The sequence below is a fragment of the Ceratotherium simum genome, chromosome 36 (assembly GCF_057802395.1).
Source record: "Ceratotherium simum simum isolate JZ-2026a chromosome 36, ASM5780239v1, whole genome shotgun sequence".
Taxonomy (NCBI): Eukaryota; Metazoa; Chordata; class Mammalia; order Perissodactyla; family Rhinocerotidae; genus Ceratotherium; species Ceratotherium simum.
In genome coordinates this window covers 21,885,184-21,900,378 of record NC_141935.1, presented here as the reverse complement: position 1 = coordinate 21,900,378, position 15,195 = coordinate 21,885,184, and the positions used below count along the sequence as shown (strand labels likewise).

The 15,195-nt window shown below is 45.9% G+C and overlaps 1 protein-coding gene and 1 non-coding gene across 2 annotated transcripts in view; both read right to left on the bottom strand.

The window, feature by feature from the left end:
* The window catches only part of CAPN2 (calpain 2), a 57,410-nt gene that overhangs the window by 28,700 nt on the left and 13,515 nt on the right, over positions 1-15,195 (bottom strand). The gene's annotated exons all lie outside the window — the stretch shown is intronic.
* LOC147912360 (U6 spliceosomal RNA) lies at positions 10,439-10,544 on the bottom strand. Its single transcript, XR_015550044.1, has one exon. It is a non-coding gene; the product is annotated as a U6 spliceosomal RNA (small nuclear RNA).

Below are 15,195 nucleotides of genomic sequence, written 5' to 3'. Positions count from 1 at the left end.
ATTTCTCCTGGTCACCTCATGGGGGGAGCAACGCCTCACCTCCCCCTGCCCTTTGGAGAAAATTGCTTTATTCCAATCTAACTTGTTTCCTCTCAAAGGATTCATAATCCTAGAATGTTTCCTAGATGACGAAACTGTGGCTTTAAGAGATTAAGTGACTTGCTTGAGGTCACATGTCCTGGAAGGGGCAGAGCAGGGACCAGAACCTAGACACTCGACTTCTGGTCTATGCTCTTTCCACCAGCAAGAATTAAAAAAACCTAACAAGTATCTAGCATTTTGTATAATATTTTGCAGTTTAGAAAGAACATGTTACACATTTTATTTGATCCTCGCAGAAATTTTATGAGGTGATTATCCTTGTCATCATCACCTTTTGGGGATGAAGAAATTAAAGCTCAGGAGGTCTATCTACTAGATCATTGGCAGGTCTCACATGCAAATCCTCTGAATCCAAATCCTGGGTTTTGTTTAAAAACCATACCCTGCTAGAGATTTCTTCTGGTTAAGAGTATCTGATTCCTTTAACAAAGGAGAGACCCAACTAGGAATATCCAATTGCGATTAAAATTTTTTTTTCTTTTTTGGTGAGGAAGACTGTCCCTGAGCTAACATCTGTGCCAATCTTCCTCCATTTTGTATGTGGGACGCCACCACAGCCTGGCTTGAAGAGTTCTGTAGGTCCGCACCCGGGATCCGAACCGCAAACCTCAGGCCGCCGAAGCAGAGCGTGCAAACTTAACCACTATGCCACCAGGCCGGCCAAATTTAAAACTAAGGGGTAACAAGATGTCAGCTTCCTTAAATCCTATATTGCATTTTCATACCCTAATACCCATTGGCTCATGAAATATTAAAACATGTCACCTATTCAACGCAATGTAACTCAGTGACAGGAGGATGGCCTGCCATCCCACAGCCAAGACCAAAGCACTAACATCACAGCAAAATCAAGATGAAACTAGAGTTAGTTGCATTTTACAGTCAAAGATGTGAAAAGTTCCTCATCAGCTCTCCAAATTCTGGAGTTGCAGGAGACTTAGAGACCACTAGAAGAACATCCTGATTTCTAATACGGTGGAAGCATTTGAAATCTTATTTTATAATTCTGACTCCTTAACTCTCTCCCTTACCCCAAGCAGCAAAATATTTTTAACTAAGTCAGGAAGTTCCCTGAAACAGCCCATTTCTTTTATTTGTTTAATATCTGTTCATGTAAACTTTCTCAGTGACCAGATCTGAACAATGATTATAATAGTTTACATCCATGGAGACTTAGTATATATGCTAAGCTCTGTGCTAAATGCTTTATACGTCTCATCGAGTTATTGTATTTCACTGTCACAAAACAATTCAAGGTAAGTAGTGACACTGTCACTGTCACAATTCAATTCCTTGTCATAGTTGGGGAAACTGAGGTTTAGGAAGGTGGGGTGGCTCACCCAAAAGTCCCAGCTCCTGAGTGGCTGCCAGGTCTGCCTGCGCAAAGCACATGCTTTTAATGTATAACCAAAATGGTCTCATTGCAAATAAGTGTTGATTTCAAATTCACCTAATTCACAGGATATTGTCTTGGGGACTTTTGTCCTTGGGAGGTGACTCAATTATGTTTCAGCGTCTGGGCTGCACAGTGTTCTTTTACTAACTTCCTGCTCGCTCTGCCTGGGTGGCCCGGATCCTCACAAGGGTTTTCTCCCCACAAGGAAACCTGTTATACAGCCTCATCAGTTATGTAGCCTCACTCGTTCCCACCCTCCCTGCTGAGGGTTCAGATCCTCGGTTCTCCCTATCGAGGTCAGAATCCACCTTCCCTACAATGACTTATGTTTTCATACATTCTCCTCTGCATAATCCTGCAGTGATTTGCTCCCACAGAGGTGACCTGGTCGGAGAAGCCACTAGAGTCTCCGCCCACAGAGCCAGTTTGGGTCAGTCTCATCCTGATCTGGACAAAACCAGGCTGGCTAATTCAAGACAGCCCGGATGACCGGTTTAATTCCAATGCTACAAACTGCTTATGGTTCTAACTGCTTTTAGCTGCAGGAAAGCCCTACAGGGTGCCTTCCAGTGACCAAGAGCTCTCCTGGAGTGTTGCCACATGGATGGGGCTTGAAAAAGAAAGATCTGGGTGTGTAGTCATAGATTTTTAAATTCTGTGTCTATAAGAGATTCTAGATTTTAGCAAATATGTTTTTCCTCATGCTCATTTTTTGGGGGGCTCTGCTCTCCAGTCACACAAGAAGAAATTTTGGCAGAGGTGAGGGTGGGATGGCCGCCAGACCCGCAGGGGACTGTCACTGAACAGTGCACCACGTAACTCCTGCCTTCCTCTCCTGGTGGGTTTTCCAGTTTTTCTGTGCTTTTAGCTCTCCTGCCCAGGTACCAAGTCTGTCTAGACTTGGTTACCTGTTGATAACCTTCTGATCCTTGTTTACTCCATTTATCTCAGAAACTGTCTTGGGAACCTGAGTGCTTGGGTTTGGTGAGCTGGAGGTGAGTACCTGATACCTTCTGGTTGCCTCTCCATGTCCAGTCTAACCCTGCTCTCTGCCCCAGAGCTGACCTCAATGATGAAAACATGGGTTCCCAGGACTTCTGACTGCTGGTGGGGTTTGGCCAGTGGGGAGCCCTGGAGACCAGAGGAAGAAAGGAGAGTAAGGTAAGGGTGTTTCTTCTTCCCTGGCTCCTTTGTGAGCTCGGCTTGAGCTATCTCCCTTGACCGCAGGGCACTGCTCCTTGAAGGTGGCATCTGTACACGACCCACTCCCAGTTCTAGAATCCTGACAACTGCCTCCAACTCACAGATCAGGGTCCTCTTCTGGGAGGGATTTGGTTATGCTTCCTTATTGGATTACAGAAAGCTTCTGACACAAGCCGTTAATCTCCAGCGGTGTTTAAGACTTCCCTGACAAGTGTGGTCTGTCCTTCATCAGCTGTTCATCCCTATAAACTAACTCCAAGGGCACCATCCTGCCTGGAGAGGCTTAGGAAATCATTTACCCCATTTAAAAAGTGACCCAGCTGGCCCGGCCTCATGGCCAAGTGGTTGGAGTTCCATGTGCTCCACTTTGGTGGCCTGGGTTCGCAGGTTCGGATCCCAGGTGTGGACATAATCCACTCACCAGCAATGCTGTGGCGGCGACCCACATACAAAATAGAGGAAGATTGGCACAGATGTTAGCTCAAGGCTAATCTTCCTCCAGCAAAGAAAAAAGAGGAGGATTGGCAACGGATGTTAGCTCAGGGCAAATCTTCCTCAGTGAAGAAAAAAAAAAAAGTGGCCCATATTCTTGGCTAGAAAGATTCATCATCATAAAAATGTCACTTCCCTTTAAGTTAGTCTATAAATTTAATGCAATCCCAATAAAAATAGCATAAGGATTTTTTTTTAAATTTAGAACTTAGCTGATTCTAAAGTTTATAAGGAAAAATTAAACATGAAGACTAGACAGAAAAAAAATGTAAGAAGCAAGGGAGTCTAGCTCTATCAGATATTAAAACACGTACAAAGCTACAATAATTAACATAGTGCAGAACTGGTGCGTGAGTATACAGACAGATAAATGGTACAGAACAGAAAGTCTAGAAATAGTTCCAAACATAGGAATTTAGAAAAGATAAATTATTGACCAATGGAATTGGAAAAGCTGAGTAGCCATTTAGAAAAAAATCAAGTGATAGCTCATCTTGTCACAGGGATAAATTCTAAATGGAATAATATTTTTATATAAACATAACATTTTATATCTTAAATGTATATTTGAATATATTATTTATACACTCATACATAAATATGATTAATCTAACCATTTGTATTAGTTACATTTTTATTGTTTATGTATTTATGTATATTTATTTCTATTTTAATATATTTACACTATGATAACTTTATTAATATAATATTTCTATAAATCCATAAACATTCTAGAAGAGACAACGGGGGAATTCTGCTATACTCTCAGAGTGGAGATAGGCTATCGAATCATAACCTGGAAGCCATAAAATTTTAAAATGATAAATTTAACTACATTAAAGTAAAAAAAAATCTACATGCTAAAAAAAAAAAATCACAATATGCAAAGTCAAACTAAAAAAATAACAGGGAAAAATATGTTATTCAGATCCCAGACCAAAGGTTATATATAAACCTTTCTAGTATATAGAGAAAAAAATGAGCTCGACTGAAAAATGGGCAAATATATAAACAGACTTAATGGAAGAAGGAAAAATTAATGTCTCAAACATATTAAAAGGTACTCACCCTCACTCAGCATAAAAGAAATATAAAGTAAAACTACAAAAAAACCCTAAAAATGGGTATCATTTTTCATCTTTCAGATTGCAAAGATCAAAATGTATGATCATCTGGAGAGGCTGTGGGGGAATAAAGGAGTCCCCCCCTTATTTGTGCTTTCGTTTTCTACGGTTTCAGTTACCTACAGTCAACTTTGGTCCAAAAATATTAAATGGAAAATTCCAGAAATAAACAATTCATAAGTTGTAAATTGTGCGTAGCGTGATGAAAATCTTGCGCCAACCTGCTCTGCCCCATCCAGGACGTGACTCATCCCTTTGTTAAGCGTATCCAAGTTGAACATGCCACTCGTCCGTTAGTTACTTACGAGCCATCTGGGTTAGTAGTAATAGTAGTAGTGATCATCCGACTTAGTAGTCATTATCAGATCGACTGTCACGGTATCACAAGGTGACTTGTGTTCAAGTCACCTTTATTTTCCTTAATAACGGCCCCAAACCGCAAGAGGAAGGATGCTGGCAATTCGGATATGCCAAAGAGAAGCCATCAAGTGCTTCCTTTAAGTGAAAAGGTGAAAGTTTTCCACTTAACGAGGAAAGAAAAAAAATTGTATGCTGAGGTTGCTAAGATCTACAGTAACTTTTATTACAGTATATTGTTATAATTGTTCTCTTTTATTATTATTGTTGTTAATCTCTTACTGTGCCTAATTCATAAATTAAACTTTATCATATGTATGTATGTATAGGAAAAAACATAGTATACACAGGGTTCGGTACTGTCTGCAGTTTCAGGCATCCACTGGGGTCTTGGAATATGTCCCCCACGGATACAGGGGGACCACTGTAAACACTCTGATACCTTGTCAGTGAGCACAGAGATTGGTGCAGTCTCTACAAAGGCAATGTGACGGTATCAATGAGCCCCAGCAATTCCCTATCTAGTCATCTGCCCTCAGACATACTGCCATGAAAAAATGATGTTATGTATAAGGTTATTTTACTGCAGCATTGGTTGTAACAGAAAGATTGGAAACAAGCTAAATGTCCTTCCATAGAGGGCTGGTGAAACAATTATGGTCCCCCTCTACAATGAAATTATATGCAGCCATAAAAGGAACGAAGATGCTCTCTCTGTCGATATGGAATGATCTACAAGATGTGTTAAGTAAAACAAAGCAATTATACATACAGACAGTATGTATAATATGCCAAAAAGAAAAAAATGGGGAAAAATAAAAAATAGAAAAAAATAAAAAATGGGGAAACATTACAATGGCCGCCATTTGTAATTTATATCTTCATAATCTGAAGTTATTTTCGGATGATCTGTTATATAGAAGGACAATCAATATGTGTCCTTCTATGTGCTTAGATTGTGGTTTTATTACCACAAACTCTAGTTTATTGTCCTCAATAGATAATTGGTTATGTTAGTACTTACAGTAAAAAAAAATTAGCTTAACATAGTTATTCTAAGTGATAAATAAATGGCAAGCAATAGGATATATTGGAGCATATGAGGAAGCCATTGGTGTAAAACTAATTCAGCCTGACCTTGTTTTTCCAAAAGGGGCCTATGGCCTCTGAACATTCATTGTATATCTGCTTTAAGCAATTAACATGTCCCAAAGACAAGAACAAATGCCCTTAAGATATGGACGCAACTTCCCCCACATTGGCATTTCTTTAAGAATAAGCATTTCTCCCCAGGCTAGGACTTGATTGCTGCGCTCAACCTGTGACCACCCAACTCGAGACAACACACCCACCACCAGCCACGCCCATGGAGACAGCAGACCTGCTACCCACTGTGTCCATCAATCACTATGCTGACAGGGCAATCTGGCAGGGTGATCTTGTGACTATTGTAAAAGGGACATTGCAATCATATGAGATACATGCTCTTTGAGGGTATATAACTGCTCTGTACACCCTACTTCTTTGTTGCCCTTCCTTCCTTGGGGAAGGAAGGCCCCGGGCTATATGGTCCTCAAAATTTGGCTCATAATAAACTCACCCCAATTTTGATTTATAGATTGATTATGGATTATTTGTGTCGACATAAGTGAATATTATTTTTGGTAGAGGTCTTCCATAATAATTGGTCTATATTCAATAACAACAGTCAATCAATTCACTTATTCCTGTGTCTCCCAAAGTGTGTTCTGCAGAAACCAGGTCCTCAAGAAGTTAACAGATGTTCCCTGAGAAATGGGTTCTATTAACCAGGTCCAGTGTGGAGATTTGTCAGAGCTTTTCAATAATTACACATGGTGACCGTCCCAAGGGTGAGGGGACATAATACGCATATTTCCCAAACTGACTTGACCCTGGAACCCTTCCTTGACATCTCACATGGCCAGTGACCCGCAGTGCCCATTGGAAATGCCAGCTTACTTAGTGAGGGGCATGCTTGCAGCTGGTTCCCTGGCAGGTTCTAGAGGAGCTGGGCTGCTCAGAACCAGACCTTCCCTGGGGGCTCAGTGAGATTCTTTTACGGCTGTTGGGCATCAGCACTAAATGTAGGGCCCACTCCCAGCAGCTGAGGTCCTTTTAATGGCATCTATGTCTATTTTTCTCTCTCCTCTTCTTTCTGGATTGTCTTTTCTTTAGAACTGATTTTTTTCTTTACAACCCATGGTTTTATTGTATGCTTTTTTTTTTTTTTTTTTTTTTTTTTTTTTTTTTTGCTTAGGCCTTAATTCTCTGAGGAATGAGGTGAGGCACATATAAATACTAGCACATTCTGCCTAAGTTGCCCTAAAGATCTGACTCACAACCTCTCCTCTGCCTTTCTCATCCTGGGAGCCTGATGCCTGCCTCTGTCTCTCCAGTGCCCTGGACACAAGTGGGGACAAATGTCAGAGCTGGGTCACTACAGGTGGCTGTCTGTGACATCTCCTTCAGCAGGCGGCTGCTGGCCACATCTATCATTAAAGGCAACAGACAGGTCTCTGCCCAGAACCACCTGCTGAAGGCCCTGACCACAGGCTCGACAGACTAGCCATTGCCATGTCCGGGCTCCCCTCACACCCAGCTAATTTCTGTCCCTCCTTTCTGTCCTGGAAGACACTCAACCAGTACAGGACTGAGAAGCTGGGGACCCTCCCAGGGTGGAGGGATTTTCTGCTTCCTGTCCTAAAAGCCCACCTAGATGCCCCAACAGCCTCAAGCTTAGTCCAGCAGGAGCTGCCTACAGCAGCCCGTTGCTCCCTTCCTCCAAAAACCCACACTACATCCAGGCTTAATACTGCAGGGGAGGGGCCTGGCCCCGTGGCTTAGCATTAAGTGCGCGCCCTCCGCTACTGGTGGCCTGGGTTGGGATCCCTGGCGCGCATTGATGCACTGCTTCTCTGGCCATGCTGAGGCCACGTCCCACATACAGCAACTAGAAGGATGTGCAACTATGACATACAACTATCTACTGGGGCTTTGGGGGAAAAAAAAAAGGAAGAGGATTGCTAATAGATGTTAGCTCAGAGCCAGTCTTCCTCAGCAAAAAGAGGAGGATTAGCATGGATGTTAGCTCAGGGCTGATCTTCCTCACAAAAAAAAAAAAAAAAGGTACTGCAGGGGAGCAGAATTTGCCACCCCAAAACATGTCTTTTTGGCATAAGGATGATTTTAGGCTGGTTATTATTATTTTTTGGTGAGGAAGATCAGCCCTGAGCTAACATCTGTTGCCAATCCTCCTCTTTTTGCTGAGGAAGTCTGGCCCTGGGCTAACATCTGTGCCCATCTTCCTCTACTTTATATGTGGGACGCCTGCCACAGCATGGCTTGATGAGCGGTGAGTATGTTCGCGCCCGGGATCCGAACCTGCGAACCCCAGGCCGCTGAAGCGGAGTGCGTGAACTTAACCACTACACCACCGGGCTGGCCCCTAGGCTGGTTATTTTTTCAGAAAAACAGCAGACATGGGAGAAGCTTTGAAAACAAGTAGAAGTTATGCTTTGTAAAAGACAGTGTAAGAGAAATTTCCATTTGTAAGGGTGTCTCCCTAGCTGTACCAGGAAGAGGGGGATGACTCAATCTCTAGAAACTGTTACCAATGGAGAAGGCAACAATTTAAATCTGCATAACAATCTTATTCTTGTTTACTGTGCTTTTCCTGGTAACCTCCCATAATTGTCTCCCCATCTCCAACATCCTCCTTTGTCTTTAGCTGAAGATGGTACTTAAGGTGATGGCTTCGGCCATTTTGGCGAGTTACTCAGTTTTCCTGGGCCTCTCCCATGTACACAGGAGGTATATATGTTACTAAACTTCTCTTAGTTTTCCTCCTGTTAATCTATCTCATGTCAATTTAATTCTTAGACCAGCCAGAAGAACTTAGAAGGGTAGAGGAGAAATTTTTCTTCCCCAACAATTCCCATAACAGATGAATCCTCACCCCACATTGAGATCAGACCTAGAATGCAAATACCTGTGGGAAAGGGAATGTTGAATTTAAATGCTCTCATGTGAAAATGACAGAAAGCAGGTTTGTGTGGAAATGGGAGAGGTAGGTTTCTGGGAGTCCGGAGCTGGGATGGGGGTTGGGTAGAAAGCCAGCATGACAGGAAAGAAATCAGTCACCCAGGGGCAGTTGGTGGCCCAGGGCCTCATGCCAGATTTGCCCCTTTATCTTTTACTGAGGGCAGCACTGAGATACCCTACCTTCCCCAGTGGCTCTGGATTCCCATAAAAGGTGTGTCTCCCTGGAGGCTGCGTTCATGCCCACTCCCTCAAAGAACTGCCCTCACTGGTTCCACATCTTGCTTGCACTCCATTCTCTCACTTTCCCACACACCTTTTTGCCTCCCGGCACCAAGAGGCACCTGCCGCACCCTCAACCAGATTCCGGGGTCTTGGCTGCCCTCTCCATCTCCTCTGGCTGGATTTATTCCTCCAGCCCAGCCCCTGGGGATCCCATTCTGCACAGCCTCCTCCCTGGTGCCATGTGCCCATCCATTCCACACTGTCCCAAGCACCCTCTCTCCTGGCACTGAGCCAGTGAGAGGTGACCAAACCTGCAGGCAGGGTCCCTGCCCACTGGGAGCACTGGCCTGGTGGACTGAGACCTTTGGGCAGTGGGTGAGTGGCACAGAACAGGTGGGCACTCCAGGCAGGGTGCCAGTCAGCCTAAGGGCTGAGGGGTCCCAAGTAAGGCTGGAGGCAGGCTCACAGGGGTGGAGGGCCTTTGCTGGCTGTTCCCCAGCTGCTAGGCACAGAGCAAATGGCTCCACGGGCACTGCACAGCCACACTGGGACACCAGAAGGGAGCAGAGTGGAAAGACCTTCTGGATAGACCTATGAGGCCTGACCAGATGGGGTAAGAATGACCACTAGATTTGTGGTTAGAAGACCTGGATTTGAATCCAGATCCCACCACTTATGATTATGTGAACTTGGATAACTTTTTTTTTTTTTGGTGAGGAAGATTGGCCCTGAGCTAACATCTGTTGCCAATCTTCCTCTTTGTGCTTGAGGAACATTGTCCCTGAGCTAACATCTGTGCCCATCTTCCTCTATTTTGTATATAGGAAGCCGCCACAGCTTGGCTCAATGAGCAGTGTATAGATCTATGCCCAGGATCTGAACCTGTGAACTCCAGGCCACCCAAGCAGAGCACGTGAACGTAACCACTATGCCACCAGGCCAGCCCCTGGATACATTTCTTAATTTCTCTGACCTCAGGTTTTCTCAGCTGTGGAAGGGGAATGAATAATACTCACATATCCTCAGAAGGTTGTCAGTATCAGATGAAAAGGGAAACTAGGAGTCCATGAATGGGCTTCAGAGATCTGGAAACCCAAACATTTTGTTCCAGTTTTGCATGTATGTGAATATATGTGGTTTTCTAGGGGGAAGGAGTCAGGTTTCTCTCCCACCTCCACTCCCAAAAGTTAAGAAACACTGGAGCCAGAACACTGAGTTCAAATCCTGGCTCTGACCCGGGTCAAAGTACTCTCTCTGTGCCTCAGTTTCCTCACATATAAAATGGGTTTAATAATAGTAAACTGCCTCATAGAGTGGAGAATTAAATGGGAGAAAACATGTAAAGCATTTAGAACACTGTCTCTAAGTACTTGCTGTTTTTTTAAAAAATTATTTTATTGAGGTCATATTGGCTTATAACATTGTAAACTTCAGGTGTACACTATTATATTTCAGTTTCTGTATAGACTGCATCGTGTTCAAAACTATGGAACGCTTCACGAATTTGCGTGTCATCCTTGCACAGGCGCATGCTAATCTTCTCTGTATCATTCCAATTTTAGCATATGTGCTGCGGAAGCTAGCACGTGCTTGCTGTTTTTATCTTCTAATTTTATAAAGGAGAAAACTAAGACCGAAAAGAGGTGAAGTTTTGACTGAGGCTGAGTTATGTGCCACATTGGCCATATTTGGCTGTCCTGTCCCAGAAGGGGTGACGGCTGATGATGGGGGTGGTGTGGGGGTGGGAATGAGGAGGGGAGAGCTGCAGATGGGGAGGATGTGGTGGGGGGGAAGGACTGTGACCCCTGAGTGCATATGGAGCCTGTTTCATCGTCTTGGGTCTCCTCAAACTCTTTGAAAGTAGTGGGCGGGATTCAAATAATGAGTAAACAAAGGTAATAAATGAGCACGGATGAGGTTATAGATACAAACGCATTTACCCAAACCCAAGAGTGACCACCGCCGTGTGCAGCTCCCCCACTCCCAGGCCTGGTGGAATCTCAGCTGGGACTATTGACAGTCCCCCTTCATGCCCCTTGGTGCCGGATCAGGGGGCCTGAGAGCCACGCTCAGCTCCCTGGGATGAGGCTGGCTTCGTAGTCTCTTCTCTGCTTTGTCTTATAGGGGAGTAGAATTGCTATCCCAAAATGTGTCTCTCTGGCTTGATTATTTTTAAGAACAAAAGACTCAGGAAGAAACTTTGACCTCCCCCTGACTGCCTAGAATAATTTTAGAAGGCCTGCCCCAGGAAGGAGCTCTCACCATAGATGACTATAGTATCATATGAACTAGGTGTGGTAGACAGGGGGAACCTAGTAAGGCCCATTTGATCCAAGTCCTCCCCATGTCCCATTGTCTGTGCAAGGCATGGCAAACATTTGTTTATGAAATATTTGCTTTTCTAACTCCATGCAAATTGCCTTCCTCCCCTTTGAAGTCCCAAACCACTATCCCCAACATCCTCCTTTCTCTTTAGCTGAAGTTGGTATTTAAGGTGGTGGCTTTGGTTGTTTTGGCAAGTTACTCAGTTTTCCTGGGTCTCTCCCACGTATACATGTTATTAAACTTGGTTTGATTTTCTCCTGTTATTCTATCTCATGTCAATTTAATTCTTAGACCAGCCAGAAGAACCTACAAGAGCAGAGGAATATTTATTCCGCCCCTAGAGTTCCCTCACATAACACAAGGCAAGAGGATCCTTTAACAGCCAAACGGCCTCCTGCCTCCTCCTGTGTCAGCAGTTTGAGAATCAGTTTCTCTCTCTGCATGCCTTGGCTATGGGTTTTCAAACAGAATTTTTACCACTTTTGCGCCTATGGCAGAGAGTATTCATCTATTAATTTATTCATTTGTTCAACAACTGTTCAGTGACATTCTCTCTGGCCGAGCCTCAGGCACCTGCTGAGATGTCTCAAGCCACTTTTGTTCATGGGCCCCCAAGGAATTCCCTCCAAGTCCAAACCTCCCCCTCCTCTTCTGATTTGCTTGAGAAAAGAAGGTTTGAGTTGGATTTCTGGATCATCAAGCACGGCTGCCTCACCCTTCTGGACCCAGACAACCTAGGCCTGCCTTAATAAAAGGTTCAACTGTCTCCAACAGATTGTTGGTTACCAGAGGGGAAGGGGATGGAGGGAGGGCAAAAGGGGTAAAGGGGCACATATGTATGATGACAGATAAAAACTAGAAAACTGGTGGTGAAGACGATGGAGTCTATGCAGAAGCTGAAATATAATAATGTACCCCTGAAATTTATACAACGTTATAAGCCATTAGGACTTCAATAAAATAATTTTTAAAAAAAGGTTTAACTGTCTCCAGCTGGGCTCACCCCCCTCCTGGCTCCTCTGTGAGCACACCAGGTACACACAGGCTTCCCTCCCCAGGCACGCACTCAGGGGCCCGCCCAGACCGCCCTCTGAGGACACGACACTCCCAAGCAGACCCTATGAATGGCTTCTTTAAGCTCCTTTTCTGAAAAGGTAAATTCATGCAGAGCCATGTCAGTAAATTTCCAGAGCCATGCTCCCCAGGCCTCTGTGCCTGTGTCCCGAAGGTCAGCCTCGCACACGGGCCGCGGTCACCTGGGGCCCATTGCGGGGAGCAGGATGTGGTTGGGTTACTAATATTTGCGGCTGCCGTTAGTTTTCCCAAGAGGGGAACATAATATTTGTTGTCTGCTTTCTCCTTCTTTCCTTTCCACTGTCACCGTCTTTCCTCCACAAACAGGAAAGAGAAGCAGACAATCCAGGATAGGCTGGGCTTCCCTCCCACCTGTCCTGCTCTAGCTCTGTCCACTAGAGCACAGGTGCCTGTTGACACTCCAAGTTCTGTGAGTGCAGGGACCACGTCACAGTGGAGCATGTGCTCTGTGAAGCAAAATACACACACACGTGTATGTGTAAACACACGTGTACGCATGCACATACACTCACGTGCACATACTTCAAAAACACAGACTGAGGCAGTTCTTTGTCTTGGAGAACGAGCAGACAGAACACAAGCCCGAGGCTAGCCCCATGGCATTTCAGAACCCTCCCTGGCCTCAGCACCCCTCTCTGTCGCTTCTCTCATGTCCTGTGGCCCGACCTGCCCGTGTCACCCTTGAAAGCCTCTGAGCACCTGTCCTCGAGCTGACTCTGCTGTATGGGCATCTCTTCTTCCTCCCTCCTGGTCTCCGGCTCCTTGTCTCCTCATTCGTCCCTCCACACCTGGCCTGTGCTAGGGCTAAAGAATCGCCCTCGCTCTCGGAGGCTCAGGACCCAGGGACTGACATGGAACAGATGGTCACAGAAGATGGTGGCGAGCACGAGGCTTCAAGTCTGAACAGGGGCTGTGGGGGGGGGGGGTGGCAAGGCTCAGAGGAGGGGAGCTGGGTCTGTCCTGAATAACAGGGTGGTGGGGGCGATGGGGAGCACCGGCAGAGAGAGGGAAGGTCAAGTGCAGACTCTCAAAAGGAGTAGGGGAGCGCTCAGTCCAGGAGGGGCAGGGAGCAGGGCAGAGGTCGGGCATGGGGTGCAGGGTGCGTGGAGGGCTGAGGCTGGAGAGATTAGTTTACGAGTCTGAACTGACCCCCGGGGGAATTGAAGCTAATTCCTTCTCACCCTCTCCCTTTCTGCACCAGACCCTCCAGGCACGATAATATTGCACTTTCCAGAATAATAAGTATGGGACGTGCATACCCTGCTCCCCGCTTCCTCTTGCTCCTTAGTCATCCTTGGGGACTCAGTCCCAGCCTTTGGGGGGCCCCTCTTAACCCCTTGCTGTTCCCCTCCTGTGTCCTGACACTGCATCCTAGTTGACCCCATTATAGCATAATCAAAACTTATATTTAATTTGTCCACTTAACTGTTTCCACCACTGGGGACAGGGTTCTGGGAGTAACATCCAGAATGGATTGGAGACAGGCAGGCACCCAGAGCAGAAATCCAGGTGAGAATTAAGGCCCATCTTGCAGTAATGGGGGGATAGGAGAGAAGGAGGCCTGGAGAGGGATTAAGGACCCAGAAGGGAGAGGGCTGGTTGGATGTGGGGAGAGCAGGCAGAGACAAAAGTCTTGTGTAGAGAAAGGACTGCATTTTTTTGGTTTTCTTCTGCCTGAAGTCCCAGCCCACTTGCTTCCATCACAGGCACCAAGAAAGCTGGCTGAATGGCAGCAGAGAGGCAATTGGCTAGCCTGGGTGGTCCAGGAGTCTGGGCCCAGTAGGGTGCCTCAGCAAAGCTTGGCAGGTAAAGGGGGTCCTGAAACTGGCAGGGTCAGCCCAGCCAGATGAGTGCTCCTCTGCCCTGCATTTTGGGAGGTCCCAGAGAACACACCCACCCAACCATGATGAGCTAGGGTCTGAGCAGCCTTGGGTCACCATTGGTGAAGGACAAGGCCATTATTCAAAGGGGAGGAACCATGGCATCTTCCCAAAATGGTGGCCACAATATTTCCGGTTTCACATGCTCTTCTAGAACCCTGCCATTCTCCACCAGGAGGTGGAATCTGTGTCCCTCCTCTTGAACCTGCGCGGGCTTTTGTCTTTTTTTTTTTTTTTTTTTTGAGGGAGATTAGCCCTGAGCTAACATCCGATGCTGATCCTCCCCTTTTTGCTGAGGAAGATTGGCCCTGGGCTAACATCTGTGCCCATCTTCCTCTACTTTACATGGGACGCTGCCGCAGCCTGGCTTGACAAGTGGTGCGTTGGTGCGCGCTCGGGATCCGAACCTGCGAACCCCGGGCCACCGAAACAGAGCGCGCGCACTTAACCGCCTGCGCTGCCGGGCCGGCCCCTCTGTCTGTCTTAATGAAGAGGGTACGGCAGAAGTGATGCTACGTGACTTCCAAGGCTAGATCATAAAAAGCGAGACGGCTCCCCATTATCTTTCTTGGGACATGTGCCACTGTGTAAGAAATTCAGCTACCTTAAAGTCTCCTTGGAGGAGACCACATAAGAGGCAGAGATCCTGGGCCTCCAGGTGGTCCAGCCTCCACCCCGGGCACCAGACATGTGCGTGAGGGGCCTTCAGGTAACCCTGGCCCTGTCCCCATCTGACTGCAACCATGGTGAGAGATCCTGAGAGTCACTTGGCTGAGCCCAGTCATCCGTCAGAACCATGAGCGAGAACAAGGAAATGACTGTTATTGTAAGCCACTGATTTTGCGGGTGAGCTGTCACACACTAGATACAGGTATAACGAGACAGGGACCCTACTGAAACCTGTGCCTGGCCAGGGACAGTAAGATGCATCTGCTAA